The sequence below is a fragment of the Sarcophilus harrisii genome, chromosome 2 (assembly GCF_902635505.1).
Source record: "Sarcophilus harrisii chromosome 2, mSarHar1.11, whole genome shotgun sequence".
Classification (NCBI taxonomy): Eukaryota; Metazoa; Chordata; class Mammalia; order Dasyuromorphia; family Dasyuridae; genus Sarcophilus; species Sarcophilus harrisii.
In genome coordinates this window covers 32,694,104-32,718,654 of record NC_045427.1, presented here as the reverse complement: position 1 = coordinate 32,718,654, position 24,551 = coordinate 32,694,104, and the positions used below count along the sequence as shown (strand labels likewise).

At 43.7% G+C, this 24,551-nt stretch overlaps 1 long non-coding RNA gene and 1 gene segment (V, D, J or C); both read left to right on the top strand.

The window, feature by feature from the left end:
* The window catches only part of LOC100935631, an 824,790-nt gene that overhangs the window by 532,737 nt on the left and 267,502 nt on the right, over nucleotides 1-24,551 (top strand).
* On the top strand, nucleotides 13,392-13,906 carry LOC116422044. Its single transcript, XR_004232637.1, has 2 exons — nucleotides 13,392-13,453; nucleotides 13,681-13,906. It is a non-coding gene; the product is annotated as an uncharacterized LOC116422044 (long non-coding RNA).

Sequence of the window (24,551 nt, the reverse complement as noted above, 5' to 3'; positions counted from 1 at the left end):
TGTTTGCCCAAGCTCAGAAACCATTAGTTCTGTGATTTAGCTTCAACAGAATTCAGAAAGTGAGCGCAAAGGATTGTTGCTATCCTAATGTCAAAACAAAGTTTGTTGCTGGGCCTTAGCTCTGGAAAACGCGGTGTCTCTTGAAAGGAAAAAGAGAGGAGTGAAAATTTCAAAAGGAGATTATGGCCTGGGGATCCTGACATAGACAAACCAAAGATTTGCTGAGGAGAAATTCTACTTGTCCTTGCTCTTAAGCCCCATCCAACTTGTTTTTCTTTTTATATAACCAGCCACTCAGAGCCACTTCTAAATCTTACTCTTATTGTCAATGGCAATTTTCTTTAAAGCAGAGAAATCTTGAGCACAAAGCCCTATTTGCTTCAGTTCTTCATCAGTAAAGGAAGCAAGAGAAGTAAATGACAATCTAGTCTAGTATCTTTCCTAGAAATTCCAAATTAGGCCATGAAGAGCTTAACTGAATATAAATGATTAAAAACCCACAACAAAAATCCAGTCCAGAATCTCTCACCTGAAATCTTCTCTCAATTCCTAGCCTATTTGCCACAGCTCCAAGAGGGGGATTTTCTGGTCCCCTCCCTTTAATGTTGCTCCCTGCTATATTTTCACTTCTCCCCAGCTTCCTCTCCCCCCACGACCTCTGTCTTCTCTTTCCCTTCTCCTCCCCCTTGTCTTCTTCCCAGGCCATTTGTGTAGAAGATCAAATACAGTCACTGAGAGAGCTCTTCCAGAGGATGGAATAAGAAGCCACAAGAGGTCAGTTGATTTCTCCCTCTTTATCACACAAGAAGAAGGACTCTGTCAGAGTGAATCCGCCTTCTCTCTCTTTGGCAGAGGTTCTAGATTTTGACTGGTCAATGGTTGATAGGACCTGGCCTCATTTCAAGGTAGAAGCATCTGAAAAAAATGACACGGAGTGAGATATCCGAAATAATGAACATGTTGGGGGCAGAGCAGTGGTCCTCCTAGAATGACCAGAGAAGATACCAAGGGTGGACCCCACATGGAGGTTTGGTCAGGGTGAAAAGTAAACGGCTCCAGGGAAGCTTTGCTGAAAGAGCAAGCAGTGGGCCCTGTGGTAGCTGGGCCGGGAGGTGGCCTTGGTTGAGCCCCAGGAAGCTTCATCTCCCAGACAGTGAGGTCAGGGAAGACTGAGGGAACCCCTGTTTATGAGGGAGCTGGGACCAGCTGTGCTGCTGAGAGGCAGCCCCGCCCAAGTGGAAACCAGCACATGCCTGGTGAGGGCAGAAGCAGGGATACCACTGGCTGTGGGTACTTAGAGAAGGATGGAGTCCTTGGGGAGGAATGGGGGAAAATAAAGTAAAAAGTACAAGCAGAGAACAAAAGAAACCCACAAGGTAACAAAGCAAAGGTGGGCAGCTCTGAACACGATGTGTAGGATTTATTGTAAAGAATTTGTTTTTAAATTTAAAATAAATAAAAAGTTAAAAATATGAAAAAAATTATATCATTCCATCCATCTCTTCAGGAATGTGGGGTAGGGATAGAAAGCTGGTTCCCCTAAACCATGCTAAGGAATAAAAGGGTGGTTTGCTTTCCATTTTAGGAGGCTCCATTCTAAGTGCCCAAAGGATCCTTAATTAATGGGACAACAGGTTATGAATGGGACAAAGTGCAGGATATCAGTATCTGTCCTATGTTTTATGCCTTCAGGCTATGACCTCTTCCTAACATAAAATTGACTCTTCTGCAATCTCTCTGGCTTTTGGAACCATTTTTATTTAGTGATTTTTGGCACTTTGTAACCCAATTTGTGGCTTCTTTGCAAAGATATTGGAGGGATTTGCCATTTCCTTTTCCAACTTATCTTACAAATAAGGAAACTGAGGCAAATAAGATTAAGTGATTTGACTAGACTCAGACAATTAAATATCCAAGAAAAGATTTGATCTCAAGAAGATGAACGTTCCCAACTACAGACTCAACACAGTTACATTCTGCTACCAGTTGCATGAAATAATAAAATTGATTAAATAAACAAACAAACAAAAAATGAAACAAAACAAACAAACAAAAAAAAACAAGGATAAGTAGGATTTGTGGGTACAACCCAAGGCTCCAAGAATCAGGGACATTCAAGGTCTGAAGTCCCAGGGGGCCCTCTCTTGGAGCTTTGGAGTCAGCCACTTGCCCCAGAACCCCACACCTCCCAGCTGCTTTGCATAAAAAAGATTCCCTAAGGGAGGGGCCTGCAGACAGGGAGATAAACTGGCCTGGGGCTGAGCAGCCAGCCAGGAGTAGCAAATGGAGTCTCTGTCCCAGCCTCTCTGTGGGCTCCTGATGCTTTTGTGGTCCCAGTGAGAACATGAGATAAAACATGCAGACGGGCCATGTGACATGAGATGCGGAATTAAAGAAGCTCTCAGAATCCTGGGACAGGAGCCAGTACAGTCCAAGGGGGAATGAGATTTCTGTGAGATCAGGGGATTTTCAGAGCCAGGAGTCTGTGGGGCCAAGAATCAGAATGAGGTGTTGAGACTCGCTCTGGTTTGTTTCTTGCTGGTTGATCACACTTGCCCCGAGTTTCCAGGGAGCTGATTGTGCTGACCCAGTCTTCCAGCCCTGCGCCCGGTTTGTGAGTGAGAGAGAGCCACTGACTAAGCTGCAAGGCCAGTCAGAGTCTTGGTACACAGTGATGGAACATTTACCAGTCCTGGCTCCAACAGAAAACCTGGACAGTCTCCTCGGCGACTCATTTACAAGGTTTCCAACCTGGGCTCAGGAGTCCCCTCCCGCTTCAGTGGCAGTGGTGCTGGTCAGGATTTCACCCTCACAATCAGCAGTGTGGAGGCTGGAGATGGGGCAGTCTATTACTGCTTTCAAGGATCTTATGATCTTCCCACAGTGTTACAGCCCTGAACAAAAACCTCCCAGGCCTGTGCGATGCCCGGAGCCCACCTGCCTCCTCTCCTCCTCTGATGCAGCAGCTGCTGGGGCCTGCCTAGGGCAGGATCCTGGGGACAACATGAGCAAATGGGACCAGCTTGTAGGCCACGGTCTGAGAGCTCGGTGCTCTGGGGACTCTTGCTCCTCTTCAGCCATGAGTAGAATCATCAAAGAAAGAACCACTGGCTCAGACTGGGTCACCCCACAATCCCCTGGGCCTGAGGCACTCTCCCATTCCTACTCCATCTGACTCCCCTCAGCACAAGAAACAAAGAGAAAGTAGAAACTTCTGGCAGAGATTCTTTCTGGCCTTTCTCCCTGGCTCAATATTCCACAGCAGTCAATGACTCTTGGACCCAAGAGCATAAGATCAGGCAACAGACAAATGAAATCCATCAATGGACCCAGGCTAAAATTCACATTCTCCCAGCAGCCAGATGGCACAGGGCAGCTGCCTTGGAGTCAGGAGGACCCAAGTGCAAATCCAGACTCAGACACTTCATATTTTCTAGTTGTGTGACCCTGGGCAAGTTACTTAACCCTAATTGCCTCAAAAAAAAATTCACTCTGGATCCATTTTCTCTGACCATGCCTTTAAATCAGATTTTTATCTACTTTTATTTTATCCATTCATGCCGGGGGCTATTAAAATCTCTCTGGAATCTCCTCTGTTCACTCTTTTCAAAGGAAGATTTCAATTCCTAAAGAAGGGAACAGAGATGGTTCCAAGTAGCTGCAGAAGGTCTGCTCCACAGAAGTTTTGGAGTCTGCCTAGAATTATAACGATCTCCCATCTTAATAATATTAATTTAATAAAACTAATTTTTATAGTCCAATGATGTAACCAGATCTTGGGGGCAGTGAATTTAGGTTAGAATCCCAACTCTTCTTCCCTCTTGTGCTGGCCTCCCACCTCCTGTTTATGGGGAAAACCCCATAGCATCTCCACCTACAATTCAATTGAGATCTTGGCCTGGGTATAATCACCACCCATTTATTGAGTTTGAAACCAGGCCCTCAACTATCTAGAGATTGGCCCCCCCTGGATTTGGGTCCCAAACCCCAATAGAATCAAAGTCTGTGTGCCCAACCCTCTGCCAAAAGTCGTGAAAGGATTTTGCTTGCAGAGAAATTTGTTTTCTCAGTGTAATAAACCCATTTTTTTTTGCCACAAATCTCGTCCGTATTCATTCTTTTGCAAATTCTAGAATTCTTTACAAGCTGCCACCTGGCCAGGGGGATCTCTCAACCCTCAGTTCTCACACCTCCACATTTGGTGGCCCGTACAGCCATCCCTGAAATTTTTGTCCGAGGGAAAGCCTTCCCTTGCTGTTGTCTATTCTATAGCTGAGACCCATACCTGGAAGATTGGGCCAGGGCTCTATGTCAGAATCAGACTCTTTCTGGGGAAATTGATTGGAGTCCCCTGTGGGTTTTTTAATTTTTATCAGAAGTATCTCTTAATGAGGGAACTTCTGTCACTTCCTTCCCTCCCCAGGGATGCATTAGGAGGACAAAGAGCTACAGAATCCAGATAACCTGAGACCTGAGGCAAAAAATGGGACAATCTACCTCTGTCTCTATTCCTAAGGATTTTCCCTCAGGCTGTTTGTTAAGAGAAATAAATTCAGCCTGAAAGATCCCAAAACTAAAAATAATCCTTGGCCAGTAAGTACATAGTTGTCCATATTTAACTGACAGAAGGAGAACATGATGTCATGGTAGGAGAACAGGAAGGGAACTTAAGTATGTATGCCATTGACCAGTGCTCAAGGACCTTCGGGCCTACTCCCACTCCGAAGCAGGTGAAGCCTTCCTCGAGGTTCACAAGTCTCTGGAGAGCTCTCACCTCATCTTGTTCAGATTGATGTTGAGCCTTCTCTAATCCGCATAAACAGAGCCAAGTCCTCCCAAGCAGGGAGCTGATTGCTGAGAGCTGGGATGTAGAACAAGGTTCAAGGCTGGTGCTGATTCAGAAAGGAAGGTGGAGCTGAGATGTTACTGCTGGTCTTCTTCACACAAGGAGATCTTTTGGGGCTTTTTCTATTTCTTTTGTTTAGAGGTGGATGGCTATGCCCCTCCCTCTATTCATCATCTTGAGTTCTCTGAAATCTGCTCTTCCCTAATCTAGACATCGGGCCAGATGGCAGCTGTAATTCCCACCCATGCTATTACAGGTGTGAAGATGGCTTGATCTCACCAAACTGCCTGATTATTGGGGAGAATCAGGTTCAGATCAGTAGTTGTCCCAGTTGGGTCCTCCCAAGTGAAAGAACGGAAATTTATTTTGGCCATCCTTAAAAACGCTTCCTTTCTCTGCTTCTCAAAGGGGTAGAGTGATGCATTTGAGCAGAGGAAAATACACTTCCTAGTGATTCTACGGTTGAGCTTCCATGCCAGCTTCAATATTTTTAAAACTGACTCATCTATTTTCTCGATATTGGGGTGAATCCTATCCCATAATAATAGTGATTCACCCTTCCTTGATATTTGACAAATGCTCTCTACCATCTTGATTCTCCTCTAATTCATGATTTTCCTTGTAGTTTATGTTTTCTTAACATACATTGCTATTCCACCCCCAACACACAACCTCTTAGCTCTAGAATTTATTTTGAATAAATTATGAATAAATTATTCTCAACTCTAGAGCAGTATTTCCCAAAGTGTGGTACACACATATGCCCAGGGATACGGAAGTTTGGTGGGCGCACTACACCGCATTAGCTGCGCCTAATTCTACGCTCCAAGCGAGAGTCAAATCAAGACAATCTTGTGAGGCATAAGATACCTGATGTTACACGGCGTGAATATACCGCATTTTGTTGAAGAGACATATGAAGTTGAAAAGGCAAGATGTATTTCAGAACTTTTTTGTCAAAACAGGATACACATACATTTGTAACCAGAACGATGTTAAAGTAAACCTTATGTTTATTTTTAAGAATCTGTCTGGCCAATTGCAACAATTGCTCTTCTTCCACATGCAACAAACCTCTTGGCATGGATTTATATTTTATTATGAATAATTTTATTTTTCATATTTATTAGTTATTTTATGTATGTACCAAAAAGAAAAATATTTTGATTGTTATTAAAATATCCCTTTTTTGAGCAAGGGTACTCATGTTATGAAAATTATAGAAGGGGTATACATATGTCAAAAAAAGTTTAAACACTGCTCAGAGGGTCACTCTATTAAGGCTGATATATTTTCAGGTCAAATTTGCAGAGCCCAGGGAGTCTCAGCCATGTTTGGAGAAGGACACAAGAAGGAGGACTTGGTTCAGCTAAGGGAGCAGGCTTCAGAAATCTAGCTGCTGAAGCTCCTGCCCATCAATTTTGGACTGTGGCTCCTGTGATCCCCAGCTCCCCAATGCTTACACCCTTCATGGAGCTCACAGGACAAGCCTTGCAGAGGAAACGGGAGCGTCCTTCCTCCTTCTGGCTGGTTTCAAACCCCTCAAGCCAACTCTAATCCCAGAGGAACCTGCTCTTGGTCTCCATCAGGGCTGCACACCTGGGAGAAATGCTCTTCTGTCCCCTGGGAAACACCTTCTCACTTTGGTCCCAGGCTGGAGGAACGATCTTGAAGGTCTGCCAGGCCTGCCCAGTCTGTGCCTGAGGAACTTGAGGGAGCTGACCCCCTCTCCTGAAGTTCCCACAGAGAAGGGCACATGCCCAGGGAGGTTGGCAAAGAGACTGGACAAATGCCCCCCTTGTGGAGGTTTCAGGTTGCTCCTGGTCTCTCTTTGGACTCCTTCACTCACTGGGTGGAAGCTTTTCTCCTGCAGGACTCAGAAGGCCCAGGAGGTGCCAAGGTGTTGCTGAGAGATCCTACCTCCTCTCTGCCCAGCTTCCTGGCAGAGCCAGCACAGTCCGGCTTTTACTTCCTCAGACACTTCCAGAACCCTGGGAACCCAGAGGACCCAAAGCTGCTCTTCCACAGGCCCCTTGAGCACCCTCTGAGAGAGAAGGGGACATTGTCTGTGTCCTTCTTTCTCTCACTATGGTCTCCTTCCTTCCTTTCTCTCACTCTAGTCTTTTTTTGGCCATCATTTCCACTCCATGATGAAATCTTTGCTCCTGCGTTTTCTCTCTGGATCTTATCATTCTGGGGCCCTGCCAGCAGTTACTCTTCCTAGCTTTCAGCTGTGGGAGCCCCGTGGGCAGTGGGGGGCGTTCAGATTTGTCGGGTGAGCCTTCAGGTCCTCAGGGCAGCCCCACAGAGGGACCTGATGCACTTTTTACAAAGCCTCCATTCCCAAACGTCACCATTTCCCTCCTGGATGCCCCCACTTCTCACCTCCCAGTGAGATTTGGTTCCTCCAGGCTGCAAGCAACAAATTTCCACTTACTCACGCAGTCTGAACATCATGGGACAAGTGACTTGGACACTCATCATCTGCTGCCATCTTCAGATCTTGCATTTTCTCTCCTTGCCTGAACTCTCAGGGAGCATAGGGACAGCTCTACAACTCTTGTCAGCTTGAAGCAGCTCTAGCTGAGACCTTCACCCTTGGCCCAAATAAATTTGAGATAGCCGCTTGAGGGGGAATGATGTAAACTGTGATGTTTGGGGCGGGGCTGTCCTGTCCTCAATCCTCCCAGTTTTTGAATGGGCCCCACCCCCTGATTGTGAGGAAACTCCCAGCATCTCTACCTATAGTTCAGTTGGAGATCTTGGCCTGGGACATAATCACCACCCTTGATTGGAAGGTTCCCCAGATCCAGACTGGAAAATCCCAATATTATCAAAGGCTGTGTGGGCAAATGTAATGGGCTGAGGTTTGAGTTGATGCACTGAGGTCCCAAGCATGAGGCTAAATAGCAATTGGGCCATACTCTATTAATATACATGAGTGGGATAAGAATGGTCCTCACCACCTCTGAGCAAGTCCTGATGTGTTAGATGAACAAGATTTTGGTGGTGAGAGGGAGACAGGAAGAGAAGCTGGGGGAGATTGGCCTGGGTTCGAGACTGAAATGTTGGTTATGGCTGCCGGCTGAGCTAGCTTGACCAGCTGCACACATTGTTATCGCCGATTCTCTTCCACCTCCGATCCTTCTTTCACTGAGAATAAAGACTGACGGTTTTCCCTAACCTGGAATTCCTGACTCCTGCTGATTTAAAATACACGATCTTCACAGGCAACCCAGCAAAAAGTCCTGACAGGATGTTGCCTGCTGAGAAAGTTGTTTTCCCAGTGAAATAAACCCTTTATTTGTTTTTGTTTTTTGTTTTACAACCTGGCTTCTGTATTCATTCCGTTTTGTACATTCTTTGCAGAGCCTGCCACCGCCAGGGATCTCTGCTCATTTCCTCACACATCCATCTGACCTCCTCATTACAATTTCTTTAGTGGGAAAAAGGCTGTGGAACATTCCCATAGCCTAACATATAAATATACAGAGAGAAGAGAGAGAAAGAGAGAGAGAGAGAGAGAGAGAGAGAGAGAGAGAGACAGAGAGACAGAGACAGAGAGGCAGGGACAGGAAGAGGGAGGTGAGGGGCAAAGGGAGAGGGCAGAGAAACAAAGAGGAATATCTGAAACCCATTCTCCTTATCAAAGAAAAGTTTATCCCTTAACCTTCTCTTTTCTAAGAAGCCCATTGCCTCTTTCATTATCCCTCTCTGGGCTTCAGGTGACACTAATGCATGGTTGCTGGAGTTGTGAATGTACCCAACTATCCTAGAGAGCTTATTCTCTCCTGTTTTCCAGGAAGTGATAAAATGCTCATCAGGAACTTAGTTTTACATCACCACAGCACATTAAGAACACATATTTCTTATCTATGGTGATTAAGTATCACCAGCTAGAATCATTAATAATCACACAGAATTTTATTGAGTACCTTTTCTCAGAGGTTCATTCCTCTACAGTATCTTGAAATCAGTCTCAACATCTCAATGTACACCCTTGTGTCTCTCTTTATTTCCCCTCCTCCCATGAGGAACTTTCAGGTTATATTTCCCCCATAAAAGATGTGCTTTTGATGAAGATCTTTGCTAAATCCTTTTCAAGACAAAGGCTGAGGTTTTTTCTTTCCCTCCATATAGTGTCTATCTCCCTTAGTCTATTAAACTCCTTTTTTGTGTATTTCCATACAGTCAGTGCCTGTCAATGGTGTCCTCACACTACAAAGCATATCCCTTTAATGCCTTCTTCCAAACCCCTTTCCTTGCTAACTCTACGTTCCTCCTGAATCCATTTCCTACTACCATTCCTAAGCGTTTATTTTATTTTTCATTTTGTCTGTAACCCTTTCACGAAATAAACGGAAAAGTGACTGATGAATCAGAGACTACCAGTTCTTTACCTGATCGTGGATGGCATTGTTCTTCATGAATGCAGAAACTGTTGGAAGTTCAGGAGAAGGCGAGACGACTGAAAGCTTCAAAAGTTACAGTGTTAATTATCGTTGCAAAAACCCAAGGTTACCCATAGTAGAAATTGCAGCTTCTCCTCATTTTGTTTTGCACTTTCTTTGTACTATTTATTTTCACTTTGCCTTCTTACAATGATGGTTCCTGAAGACCAGGCAGCAGCATCATAAACCAGGAATGGGCCAGATTGAAGTTTCACATCCCATGTTTATGTTCTCCAAAAACCAGAGGTTATGGGTAATACTATTTGTAGAAAACTTTGAAATGTTTTTCATTACTAGTAAAGTTTGTGTATGCCAGTCGATATATTTGTTTTGAAAGGAGGATGGTTCTTGTTCCCTCCAAGATTGGTAGATGGAAGACAGGTGAGTATATACTGTGATTCTTAGAGATATACAGAAATAGATTGTTGGACACTTAGACTGGTGATCTCATCAGCCCCATTGGGGACTGAGAATCCTCCATGCCTTCCCTCCTGTGCATTGCATTTTTATGACCTTCCAAAAATCCCATACAGAATGTCAGCTCCACATACTGCAGACCTTCCTCTGATTTAGAAAAACGCCCCTGAGGCTAGGAAGATAATATCCTAATTCTCTTGAGTGACTCAAGCTTCTTTATGACCATCCAACCTTTCTTCCTGATGACATGCCCCTCCCCATATAATACAAGCCAAGTCATGGCTAGTTGTAATCTGCTCATATTCACAATCTCAATTTTCAATTGTCTTTTGGGTCACTCGAAATTGAACTGAACCAAATAAAGGAGTGAAGAGATTCAAAGTTTAAACTTTTAATGGAAATCACAGGAACCTGGGAGTGAATTCAGAGACCAGCTTTGAGTTGGTTAATTCCATGTCCAAAGGTGGGCTGTCCAACTCTCCCAGACCATTGTTCTGCCAGTCTACATCCGTCCTTATGTGGTTGGATCTTCCTCGTACCATCTGAGTCTCTTTTTCAGTTGGCTTTGAAGCTGATTTTTTTCATTCTTCTCAAACTAATTTTTTCCTTAGGATTTCTTGGTAATGATTTTATTTTACTTTTGTTCATAGAGAAAAATAGCAACATCCTTTTATTCCCACTTAGTTTGCAGAAAACCCCAGGTGTCACTGAAAAGAAAAGAGGAACCCAGTTCTACATTCAGGCTTTACTTTCTGTATTTCCCAACTCAAGTCCATGGGCTATAGATGTGGCTGCTGAGTTGTTAGTCATGATCCTAAGCATTGATTAATCTTCTAAAAAGAAATTTGGCTTGGCTGGGAGCACCACTAGACAAAAATGAAGCAGCATAGAAGGATGGAGGAAATGTAAATTTTACAAAGATCTTTCACACAGGGGAAGTTCGTGAAGTCTGACATGTGGAAAATCCCCTGATTTTGGATTGAGTTGTGTACCAAATACAGGAGAAAATGGGCTTGATTTGGAACTGTTTCTAATCTGTGTCAAGGAGCCAAGTCATCCTGAGAGTAGGAGCTTGAGATGTAGAACTAGGTTCACTAGCCTATTGATTCATAGAATTCCTTCACACAAGAAGATTCTTTAGGGCTCTTGTCCTTCTTTGATTAGCAGTTTGATGCCATAAACAACACTCCACCAAGGAATTGTCCATTTATCATCCGAGTCTCCTCTAAAATCTGCTCTTCCCCAATCTAAGCTATCGACCAGATGACAGCTGGATTTCTCACCCTGTCCTTACAAGTTTGAAGTTGCGGCTTGACTACTGACCAAACTGCCTGATCATTGGGGAGAATCAGGTGTAGATTAGTAGTTTTCCTGATTGGGTCTTCCCCAAGTAAAAGAATTGGAAACTCATTATGTAAATCCTTAAAAATGTTTCCTTTCTCTGCTTTTCAAAGGGTAAGACTGAGGTATTACTTGAATAAAACAAGATCCCCTTCATCCTACTGTTGAGTTTTCATGGTGAGTGGAATGTAGAAACCCTTACCCAAAATAACTGCTCAGAGATCACTTAGTAGGAAGCAGAAAGGTTCTTTATTAAACCTCTGGAAGATGATCTGTGCCATCACGAGATAAGAGAAAGAGAAAGCTCGTGGTAGGAGGGTTAAAGAAATAGCTAAGATACACAGCTTTTGTACAAGAGATTACATCACAAGCAAGAGAGTGGAGAAGGGGTGGGGAGGCATCTAATTGGTTGTTACTGTTTGGGTAGATTGGCTCTAGTTTCCCTATTTCCAAATCACCTGGGCTTAGGAAACAGAAAATCAGGGTCTCTAGTTTTACAGACAGTGATCGTTTAATAGACTAAAATATCAATAAATATCAAATACTGATTGAATACCATTTAGGTTGATTAAATATGATTATAGCCAAGGCTCAAGTAAATATGGGCCCGTACATATTATGCAGGTCATAGGGAAATAGAAATAATGAAAAATAAAACACAGAAAAGAATTCATATTCCTGTCAGTTCTTCACCTTATCTCTCTATTCCACACAATGCTAACCTAACAAAAAATTCTTCTTCTTCTTCTTCTTCTTTCTTCTTCTTCTTCTTCTTCTTTCTTCTTCTTCTTCTTCTTCTTCTTCTCTTCTTCTTCTTCTTCTTCTTCTTCTTTCTTTCTTCTTCTTCTTTCTTTCTTCTTCTTCTTTCTCTTCTTCTTCTTCTTCTTCTTCTTCTTCTTCTTCTTCTTTCTTCTTCTTCTTCTTCTTCTTCTTCTTCTTCTTCTTTCCTTCTTCTTCTTCTCTTCTTCTTCTTCTTCTTCTTTTCCTTCTTCTTCTTCTTCTTCTTCTTCTTCTTCTTCTTCTTCTTCTTTCGTCAGCACAACCATGCATTATGTCTGTGGCCAGATTTGGAAACCCAGTCCTCCACTTTAGGCTGGTGCCCACCCATTGCACCACCTCCCTGCACTTATATCTTCTTAACACACATTACACACACACACACACACACACACACACTCTGATCTACTGTTTATTTTGAATAAACTATATAGATTATTCTCTGCTCTAGAGGGTTAGTTACCCTGTGAAGGGAGGCTACATTTCAGGTGAAATCGCAGCCTGTTCTAGGATGTGTCAAGCTCAGTTCTTTCTGGTGCAAGCTATAATTTGGTGCCTGCTAAGATGGGCTGCACTTTAAATGCTGGGCACCTTCTAGGATTTTAGGGTTATAGTGCGACACCTGAATCACAGGCTAATTCAGATTCCTCTTTGGTAGTTTCTAGATTTCGACCAAGCCAAGGTTTGGGATAGACTTGTGTCTGTTTCACAGAAACATTTGAAAAATTGCCCCAAGGTTTCTCCACAAACAAGATAAAGCGGCACCCTGGGTGCCAATAAAATGAACCAAAGGGCAGGCAGAGCTGGTCCTCCTGAACGGGCAGAGAACATGTGAAGGGTGGACCAGGGTGGAGGTTTGGTCAGGGTGAGTAAACGGCTCCAGGCAAGCTCTGCTGAAAGAGCAAGAAGTGAGCCCTGGGTGGTAGTTGGCCTGAGGTGGCCTTCCCTTGAGCTGCAGTGAAGCCTCATCTCCTGTGACAGTGTGGGGAGGTGAGGTCGGGGAAGCACTGAGGGAACCCTGCTTATGAGGGAGTTGGACCAGCTGAAAGTGGGAGCGAGAGGCAGCCCCGCCCAAGGGAAACCAGAACATGCCTGGTGAGGGCAGAGGCAGGGATACCACGGGATGTGGGCACTTACACAAGGATGGAGTCCTTGGGGAGGAATGGGGAAAAATAAAGTAGAAAGTGCATGCAGAGAACAAAAGAAACCTACAAGGAAGCAAAGCAAAGATGGGGAGCTCTGAATACCGTGTGTAGGATTTATTATAAGGGATTAGTTTTTATGTTTAAAATAAAAAAATAAATCTGATTAAAACAAACAAACAAAAAAACCTAAATCTAAGGATAACTAGGATTTGTGGGAGCACTTATCCCACAATTGTCCAAGAATCAGGGACATATTCAAGGTCTGAAGGTTTCAGGGCCTTCCCCTGAGCTACAGAGCCGTCACTTGCTCCCCAGAACCCCACACCTCCCAGCTGCTTTGTGATAAAGAGATCCCCAAGGGAGGGTCTGTAGACAGGGAGATAATTAGCCAGGGCAGAGCAGCCACAGGGAAGGAGTCACTGCAATGGAGTCTTTGTCCCAGCTTCTCTGTGGGCTCCTGATGCTTTGGGTCCCAGGTGAGAACTTGACACAGTAAAACATGCAGACGGGCCATGTGACATGAGATGGGGGAATTCAAGGAAGCTCAGAATCTCTGGGGCAGGAGCCAGTACAGTCCAAGAGGGAATGAGGATTGTGAGACTTAGGGGATTTTTAGAGCCAGGGAGTCTGTAAATAAGAATCAATGAAAGGAAACTCTGCTCTGTTTATTTCTTGGTGGTTTATCATTAATTTCTGCTCTTAGTTTCCAGGGGAGACATTGTGCTGACCCAGTCTCCAGCCTCGGTGTCTGTGAGCCCAGGAGAGAGAGTCACCATCAGCTGCAAGGCCAGTCAGAGTGTCACAAACAGTAAAGGAAACACTTACCTAAACTGGCTCCAACAGAAACCGTGACAGTCTCCTCGGCTACTCATTTACAAGGTTTCCAACCTGGACTCAGGAGTCCCCTCCCGCTTCAGTGGCAGTGGTGCTGGTCAGGATTTCTCCCTCACAATCAGCAGGGTGGAGGCTGTAGATGGGGCAGTCTATTATCAAGTTTCAAGCATCTTTTTACTCCTCCCACAGTGTTACAGCCCTGAATAAACCTCCCAGGCCTGGGCTGGACAAGCTCAGGAGGCCGCCCAGCCCTCCTCTCCTCTCGCAGCAGCTGCTGAGTAGCCTGCTCAGGGCAGGGTCCTGGGGCTGGGATGAGATAAAAGGGACTTGGGGCTCAGGGGAAAGGCCAAGGTCTGAGAGCTCAGTGCTCTGGGGACTCTTGTTCCTCTTCGGCCATGAACAGAATCATCAAAGAAAAAACCACTGGCTCAGACTGGATCACCCCACAATCCCCTGGGCCTGAGGCACTCTCCCATTCCTACTCCATCTGACTCCCCTCAGCACAAGAAACAAAGAGAAAGTAGAACCATCTGGCAGAGATTCTTTCTGTTCTTTCTCCCTGGCTCATTCCATTAGCAGACAATGCACCTTGGGACCATAAGAGCACAAGAAGATCACAACAGGCCAATGAAACTACCAATGGGCCCAATTTTTAAAATTCATATTCCCAGCAGCTAGAAGGCACAGGGCAGCTGCCCTGAATGGAGGACCCTGAGTGCAAATCCAGACCAGACACTTAATATTTTCTAGTTGGGTGACCTGGGCAAGCTAATATTTAACCATAATTGCCTCTAAAAATAAAATTCACTCTGGATCCATTTTCTCTGACCATGCTCAAATCAGATTTATCTACTTTTATTTTATCCATTCATTAAAGTATGAAGATTCTCTGGAATCTCCTCTGTCCACTCTTTTTCAAAGGAAGACTTCAATTCCTACAAAGAAGGGAATAAAGAGATGGTTCCAAGAAGCCTAACATTCTGCTCTCCTCAGGTTTTGAGTTCGGCTCAGAATTATAATGACTTCCCCGATCTTAATAATATTAATCTAATAAAACTAATTTTTTATAGTCCAATGGATGTAAACTGTAATCTTTGGGGGAAGGGTGAACCTAGGTTAGAATCCCAACTCCTCCTCCCTCTTCTGAAGGGCTCTACCCTCCTGTTTATGGGGAAACTCCCATAGCATCTCCACCCACAATTCAATTGGAGATCTTGGCCTTGGGCATAATCACCCCCGTTTACTGAGTTGAAAGTTAGTTCCTCAAATTCATCTGGAGATTGGCCCCCCTGGATATGCGTCACAAACCCCAATAGAATCAAAGTCTGTGTGCCCAACCCTCTGCCAAAAGCAGTGAAAGGATTTTGCTTCTAGAGAAATTTGTTTTCTCAGTATAATAAACCAATTTTTTTTGCCACAAATCTCGTCCATATTCATTCTTTACCAAATTCTGTGAATTCTTTTGCAAAGCTGCCCCTGGCCAGGGGATGTCTCAACCCTCATTGTTCACACCTCCGCATTTGGTGGCCCGTACAGGCATCCCTGAAATTTTTGGCCGAGGAAAGCCTTCTCTTGCTGTTGTCTATTCTATAGCTGAGAGACCCACATACCTGGGAAGATTGGCCAGGGAGCCTCATGCTCAACGACTTCAGACTGGGAAAATTGATTGAACTTCTGTGGGTTTTTTTTTTTAATTTTTAATAGAAGCACTTAATGAGGGAACTTCTGTCACTTCCTTCCCCTCCCAGGGATGCATAGGAGGACAAGAGCTACAGAATCCAGATAACCTGAGACCTAAGTGCAAAAATGGGACAATTCACTCTGTCTCTATTCCAGCATCAGGCTGTTTCTCAACAGAAACAAATTCAGCCTGGGTATGTCAAACCAAAAATATCCAGAATCAAACAGCACTGCAGGATGCTGCTTCAGTTTGCTGGAGGGAAATAAAAATTAGATTCTAACCTTTTAAATAACTAGTTCCTTCCTGTTCCTCTAGGGCATGGATCCGTGAACTTTGCAGAATCACCTCTTCCTAAAGACAGGGTCCTTGTGTCCCACAATGTGTCCTTAACTTGTCCCCCTCACCTGGAGCCAGTAGGAACTTCTACATATGGATTCTGACTATCCACCCCACCTGTTTAGGCTTGAAGGTAGTTCCATTGAAGGACAAAAATCTATGCACCAGTGGTTCAAACTGTTCTCAGCATCTTCATGTTGTTAAAAAAAACTATCGAGGATCTGTTCAAAGAGTTTTTGTTCACACGGGTTATATTTATAGCCATTTACTATATTAGAAATAAAATATAATTTTGAATTTGTAGACCCTCTGAAAGGGTTTCAGAGACCCCAACAATTCTTTGGACTACACTTTGAGGACCACCGATCTACACCATACCCATAGTTGGCTAATTGATTAATGGTATGACAATCAGCTGGTCTCTGTAGATCATGATAAATATGTGACATCTGAGGGAGGGTATAATTCTGCCATCACTGCCACATGCACAACTGGCTCCACTGTGGGCATGAGCCATGAATATAAGCATAAGAACTACGAGGTGTGTGGTTGGGACCATGATCCTAAATGAAGGCCAATGTCCGGCTGGTTTCTACCCACAGAATAGAGGAGCCTGTGGAGTACAGGGACATGAAAGAAACATACCGTGGTGAGCCATACCAGCAAAGGTGAGGCAAGGTTGCCTAGTTTTAAAAAAAAAAGGTTTTAACAGGGCTTTATGACCAGGCTTGCTGGTGTTTGCCCAAGCTCAGAAACCATTAGTTCTGTGATTTAGCTTCAACAGAATTCAGAGAGTGAGCGCAAAGGATTGTTGCTATCCTAATGTCAAAACAAAGTTTGTTGCTGGGCCTTAGCTCTGGAAAACGCGGTGTCTCTTGAAAGGAAAAAGAGAGGAGTGAAAATTTCAAAAGGAGATTATGGCCTGGGGATCCTGACATAGACAAACCAAAGATTTGCTGAGGAGAAATTCTACTTGTCCTTGCTCTTAAGCCCCATCCAACTTGTTTTTCTTTTTATATAACCAGCCACTCAGAGCCACTTCTAAATCTTACTCTTATTGTCAATGGCAATTTTCTTTAAAGCAGAGAAATCTTGAGCACAAAGCCCTATTTGCTTCAGTTCTTCATCAGTAAAGGAAGCAAGAGAAGTAAATGACAATCTAGTCTAGTATGTTTCCTAGAAATTCCAAATTAGGCCATGAAGAGCTTAACTGAATATAAATGATTAAAAACCCACAACAAAAATCCAGTCCAGAATCTCTCACCTGAAATCTTCTCTCAATTCCTAGCCTATTTGCCACAGCTCCAAGAGGGGGATTTTCTGGTCCCCTCCCTTTAATGTTGCTCCCTGCTATATTTTCACTTCTCCCCAGCTTCCTCTCCCCCCACGACCTCTGTCTTCTCTTTCCCTTCTCCTCCCCCTTGTCTTCTTCCCAGGCCATTTGTGTAGAAGATCAAATACAGTCACTGAGAGAGCTCTTCCAGAGGATGGAATAAGAAGCCACAAGAGGTCAGTTGATTTCTCCCTCTTCTCACACAAGAAGAAGGACTCTGTCAGGAGTGAATCCGCCTTCTCTCTCTTTGGCAGAGGTTCTAGATTTTGACTGGTCAATGGTTGATAGGACCTGGCCTCATTTCAAGGTAGAAGCATCTGAAAAAAATGACACGGAGTGAGATATCCGAAATAATGAACATGTTGGGGGCAGAGCAGTGGTCCTCCTAGAATGACCAGAGAAGATACCAAGGGTGGACCCCACATGGAGGTTTGGTCAGGGTGAAAAGTAAACGGCTCCAGGGAAGCTTTCCTGAAAGAGCAAGCAGTGGGCCCTGTGGTAACTGGGCCGGGAGGTGGCCTTGGTTGAGCCCCAGGAAGCTTCATCTCCCAGACAGTGAGGTCAGGGAAGACTGAGGGAACCCCTGTTTATGAGGGAGCTGGGGCCAGCTGTGCTGCTGAGAGGCAGCCCCGCCCAAGAGGAAACCAGCACATGCCTGGTGAGGGCAGAAGCAGGGATACCACTGGCTGTGGGTACTTAGAGAAGGATGGAGTCCTTGGGGAGGAATGGGGGAAAATAAAGTAAAAAGTACAAGCAGAGAACAAAAGAAACCCACAAGGTAACAAAGCAAAGGTGGGCAGCTCTGAACACGATGTGTAGGATTTATTGTAAAGAATTTGTTTTTAAATTTAAAATAAATAAAAAGTTAAAAATATGAAAAAAAATTATATCATTCTATCCATCTCTTCAGGAATGTGGGGTAGGGATAGAAAGTTGGTTCCCCTAAACCATGCTAAGGAATAAAAGGGTGGTTTGCTTTCCATTTTAGGAGGCTCCATTCTAAGTGCCCAAAGGATCCTTAATTAATGGGACAACAGGTTATGAATGGGACAAAGTGCAGGATATCAGTATCTGTCCTATGTTTTATGCCTTCAGGCTGTGACCTCTTCCTAACATAAAATTGACTCTTCTGCAATCTCTCTGGCTTTTGGAACCATTTTTATTTAGTGATTTTTGGCACTTTGTAACCCAATTTGTGGCTTCTTTGCAAAGATATTGGAGGGATTTGCCATTTCCTTTTCCAACTTATCTTACAAATAAGGAACTATAAATAAGATTAAGTGATTTGACTAGACTCAGACAATTAAATATCCAAGAACAGATTTGATCTCAAGAAGATGAATGTTCCCAACTACAGACTCAACACAGTTACATTCTGCTACCAGTTGCATGAAATAATAAAATTGATTAAAATAAAATGAAACAAAACAAAAAAATAAAACAAAAACAAAAAAAAAACAAGGATAAGTAGGATTTGTGGGAGTACATATAACCCAAGGCTCCAAGAATCAGGGACATTCAAGGTCTGAAGTCCCAGGGGGCCCTCTCTTGGAGCTTTGGAGTCAGCCACTTGCCCCAGAACCCCACACCTCCCAGCTGCTTTGCATAAAAAAGATTCCCTAAGGGAGGGGCCTGCAGACAGGGAGATAAACTGGCCTGGGGCTGAGCAGCCAGCCAGGAGTAGCAAATGGAGTCTCTGTCCCAGCCTCTCTGTGGGCTCCTGATGCTTTTGTGGTCCCAGTGAGAACATGAGATAAAACATGCAGACGGGCCATGTGACATGAGATGCGGAATTAAAGAAGCTCTCAGAATCCTGGGACAGGAGCCAGTACAGTCCAAGGGGGAATGAGATTTCTGTGAGATCAGGGGATTTTCAGAGCCAGGAGTCTGTGGGGCCAAGAATCAGAATGAGGTGTTGAGACTCGCTCTGGTTTGTTTCTTGCTGGTTGATCACACTTGCCCCGAGTTTCCAGGGAGCTGATTGTGCTGACCCAGTCTTCCAGCCCTGCGCCCGGTTTGTGAGTGAGAGAGAGCCACTGACTAAGCTGCAAGGCCAGTCAGAGTCTTGGTACACAGTGATGGAACATTTACCAGTCCTGGCTCCAACAGAAAACCTGACAGTCTCCCTTGGCGACTCATTTACAAGGTTTCCAACTGGGCCCAGGAGTCCCCTCCTGCTTCAGTGCAGTGGTGCTGGTCAGGATTTCACCCTCACAATCAGCAGTGTGGAGGCTGGAGATGGGGCAGTCTATTACTGCCAAGGATCTTATGATCTTCCCATTAGTGTTACAGCCTGAACAAAAACCTCCCAGGCCTGTGCGATGCCCGGAGCCCACCTGCCTCCTCTCCTCCTCTGATGCAGCAGCTGCTGGGGCCTGCCTAGGGCAGGATCCTGGGGACAACATGAGCAAATGGGACCAGCTTGTAGGCCACGGTCTGAGAGCTCGGTGCTCTGGGGACTCTTGCTCCTCTTCAGCCATGAGTAGAATTATCAAAGAAAGAACCACTGGCTCAGACTGGGTCACCCCACAATCCCCTGGGCCTGAGGCACTGTCCCTTCCTATTTCATCTGATTCCCCTCAGCACAAGAAACAAAGAGAAAGAAACTTCTGGCAGAGATTCTTTCTGGCCTTCTCCGGCTCAATATTCATTAGCAGTCACGACTCTTGGACCCAAGAGCATAAGATCAGGTAACAGACAAAATGAAACCATCACTGACCCAGGCTAAAATTCACATTCTCCCAGCAGCCAGATGGCACAGGGCAACTGCCTTGGAGTCAGGAGGACCCACGTGCAAATCCAGACTCAGACACTTCATATTTTCTAGTTGTGTGACCCTGGGCAAGTTACTTAACCCTAATTGCCTCAGGAAAAAAAATTCACACTCTGGATCCATTTTCTTTGCCCATGCCTTTAAATCAGATTTTTATCTACTTTTATTTTATCCATTCATGCCGGGGGCTATTAAGATCTCTCTGGAATCTCCTCTGTTCACTCTTTTCAAAGGAAGATTTCAATTCCTAAAGAAGGGAACAGAGATGGTTCCAAGTAGCTGCAGAAGGTCTGCTCCACAGAAGTTTTGGAGTCTGCCTAGAATTATAACGATCTCCCATCTTAATAATATTAATTTAATAAAACTAATTTTTATAGTCCAATGATGTAACCAGATCTTGGGGGCAGTGAATTTAGGTTAGAATCCCAACTCTTCTTCCCTCTTGTGCTGGCCTCCCACCTCCTGTTTATGGGGAAAACCCCATAGCATCTCCACCTACAATTCAATTGAGATCTTGGCCTGGGTATAATCACCACCCATTTATTGAGTTTGAAACCAGGCCCTCAACTATCTAGAGATTGGCCCCCCTGGATTTGGGTCCCAAACCCCAATAGAATCAAAGTCTGTGTGCCCAACCCTCTGCCAAAAGTCGAAAGGATTTTGCTTGCAGAGAAATTTGTTTTCTCAGTGTAATAAACCCATTTTTTTTTGCCACAAATCCTCGTCCGTATTCATTCTTTGCAAATTCTAGAATTCTTTACAAGCTGCCACCTGGCCAGGGGGATCTCTCAACCTCAGTTCTCACACCTCACATTTGCGGCCCGTACAGCCATCCCTGAAATTTTTGTCCGAGGGAAAGCCTTCCCTTGCTGTTGTCTATTCTATAGCTGAGACCCATACCTGGAAGATTGGGCCAGGGCTCTATGTCAGAATCAGACTCTTTCTGGGGAAATTGATTGGAGTCCCCTGTGGGTTTTTTAATTTTTATCAGAAGTATCTCTTAATGAGGGAACTTCTGTCACTTCCTTCCCAGGGATGCATTAGGAGGACAAAGAGCCACAGAATCCAGATAACCTGAGACCTGAGGCAAAAAATGGGACAATTCACTGTCTCTATTCCTAAGGGATTTCCCCAGGCTGTTTGTTAAGAGAAATAAATTCAGCCTGAAAGATCCCAAAACTAAAAATAATCCTTGGCCAGTAAGTACATAGTTGTCCATATTTAACTGACAGAAGGAGAACATGATGTCATGGTAGGAGAACAGGAAGGGAACTTAAGTATGTATGCCATTGACCAGTGCTCAAGGACCTCGCTCATCTACCTGAAGCAGGTGAAGCTCTTCCTCGAGGTCTACAAGTCTCTGGAGAGCTCTCACCTCATCTTGTTCATAGATTGATGTTGAGCCTTCTCTAATCCGCATAAACAGAGCCAAGTCCTCCCAAGCAGGGAGCTGATTGCTGAGAGCTGGGATGTAGAACAAGGTTCAAGGCTGGTGCTGATTCAGAAAGGAAGGTGGAGCTGAGATGTTACTGCTGGTCTTCTTCACACAAGGAGATTCTTTGGGGGCTTTTTCAGCTTCTTTGCTTAGAGGTGTGGATGGCTATGCCCCTCCCTCTATTCATCATCTTGAGTTCTCTGAAATCTGCTCTTCCCTAATCTAGACATCGGGCCAGATGGCAGCTGTAATTCCCACCCATGCTATTACAGGTGTGAAGATGGCTTGATCTCACCAAACTGCCTGATTATTGGGGAGAATCAGGTCTAGATCAGTAGTTGTCCCAGTTGGGTCCTCCCCAAGTGAAAGAACGGGAAATTTATTTTGGCCATCCTTAAAAACGCTTCCTTTCTCTGCTTCTCAAAGGGTGAGAGTGATGCATTACTTGAGCAGAGGAAAATACACTTCTAGTGGATTCTACGGTTGAGCTTCCATGCCAGCCTAACATTTTTTTAAAACTGACTCATCTATTTTCTCATATTGGGGGTGAATCCCATCCCATAATAATAGTGATTCACCCTTCCTTGATATTTGACAAATGCTCTCTACCATCTTGATTCTCCCTCTAATTCATGATTTTCCTCTTGTGTTTATGCTTTCTTAACATACATTGCTATTCCACCCCCCCAAACACACAACCTCTTAGCTCTAGAATTTATTTTGAATAAATTATATGAATAAATTATTCTCAACTCTAGAGCAGTATTTCCCAAAGTGTGGTACACATATGCCCAGGGATACGGGAAGTTTGGTGGGGATATGCACTACACCGTGCTTAGCTGCGCCTAATTCTACGTTCTCATGAGTCAAATCAAGACAATCTTGTGAGGCATAAGATACTCCGATGTTACACGGCGTGAATATACCGCATTTTGTTAAAGAGACATATGAAGTTGGAAAAGGCAAGATGTATTTCAGAACTTTTTTTGTCAAAACAGGATACACATGTTGCATTTGTAACCAGAATGATGTTAAAGTAAACTCCTTATGTTTATTTTTCAAGAATCTGTCTGAAGCCAATTGCAACAATTGCTCTTCTTCCACATGCAACAAACCTTCTGGCATGGATTTATATTTTATTATGAATAATTTTATTTTTCATTTATTATTATTTTGCGTATGTACCAAAAAAAGAAAAAATATTTTTGATTGTTATTAAAATACATCCCTTTTTTTGACAAGGGGTACTCAGCGTTATGAAAATTATAGAAGGGGTATACATATGTCAAAAGTTTGGGAAACACTGCTCTAGAGGGTCACTCTATTAAGGCTGATACATTTCAGGTCAAATTTGCATACTTTTCTGGGATGTCAAGTTCACTTCTTTGCTGTGCAAGCTTATGCATTTTATGCCCCTTCAGATAGGCCAGTATTTTAAATGCTGAGTCCCTTCTTGGACTTTGTGTCATATGAATTTCTGGGTCTCTACTCTTCTTGTAGAAGCTCTGTTGTCATGGTATTCACAGTATAATATACCTCAGAGAACTCAAGGTCATGAAGTATATGAATGGAAAGAGTTGTGGTCATTGGTGACTTTGGAGTTTCTTAATTCTTTAATGTAAAACTGATGAGGTTTGAAAGCCCTCAATTCCTGGAGATCATGAGGTAATGAGAGCTGTTAAATATCCTCTTTAATCAGCTGTGGGTTTAAAGTGAAATAATTCACATATTCCTGAATTATTAATTGCAAGATGAAAGTTTATTGTTGGATAGAAACCAGTTTGTAGGGGACTGACGCCTATAGTGGCAAAGTCCTATTTGGAAATGGAATTTTCACACTGAGGGAATCAGCATACAGAGTCCTAGCAGCTGAGCAAGCTACCTAAGGCCTGCTGCAAGGACCCAAATTGCCTTTTCTAGGGGTCTTGGGACTTGGGAAATTCTTATCAGTTTCAGCCCAGGTCTGTGTTTTTTGACCAGGATTTCTACTTGAATCAAAGAGCAAATTGGAACAAGATGAGTCAAGTTCAGATGGAGCAAAGATGGAGCAAAATTGGGGCCAGACTCAAATAAGAATAGACTGTGGCAAGGAATGGATCTCCAAAGTAGACTAATAAAAATTATGCTACCCTCTTGCCATTTTCCCTTCTCTTTTCTCAAATACTTTCCTTCTCCTCATCTATCGGTGGGAATGGAGAAACGGGAGAAGGAATGGAAAAACAGAGATTGCTCATATATAGCACTCTCACCAAAGCTTGCTCATTGGAAGAGCCTTTACAATTTCATTTTTAAATCTGTTGCAGTTAGCCTTCTGTACTTAAATAGGTTACATGCCCATTACAAAATACAATGTGCAATTGACAGGGAGATGGTGAATTAAAATTAGTCATTTACATGTCTAATTTTTTTTTTTTTTTTTGGACAATTTTGAGTGAGACTCAAGCCACAGCTTTAAATCTCAATTTGGAAACCAAAGATCAGAAAAATGTAGATTATACATTTGTAGGTAGAGCACCTTCTAGTGGGGAGGGATGGTAACTGGAGCCAGTAGGGTTCTACATTGGGATTCGCTATCCCTGTTTAGGCGAGGGTAGTTCCATTTGAAGGACAAAATCTACACCAGTTAATCAAACTTTTGTTCTGCATCTTCATTTGTTAAAAAAAAACTATCGAGGATCTTTCAAGAGTTTTTGTTCACACGGGTTATATTTATAGCATTTACTATATTAGAAATAAAAATATAATTTAATTTAGACCCTCTGAAAGGGTTTCAGAGACCAACAATTTTTGGCTACACTTTGAGGACCACCGATCTACCCTTTAATGTTTAATTGTTAATGGTAGACAATACGGTCTCTGTAGATCATGATAAATTGTGACATCTGAGGAGGATAATTCTGCCATCCTGCCATACTGGGCCCACTTGGAAGCCATGAATATAAAGCATAAGAACTACGGTGGTGGTTGGGAAGATCCTAAATGAAGGCCAATGTCCGGCTGGTTTCTACCCCACAGAATGGGAGCCTGTAGTACAGGGACATGAAAAAACATACAGTTGACCTACCAGCAAAGGTGGAAAAGGTTCCGTTTAAAAAAAAAAGGTTTAAAGGGGCTTATGACCAGGCTTGCTGGTGTTTAACTCAAAACCATTATTCTGTGATTTAGCTTCAACAGAATTGAAA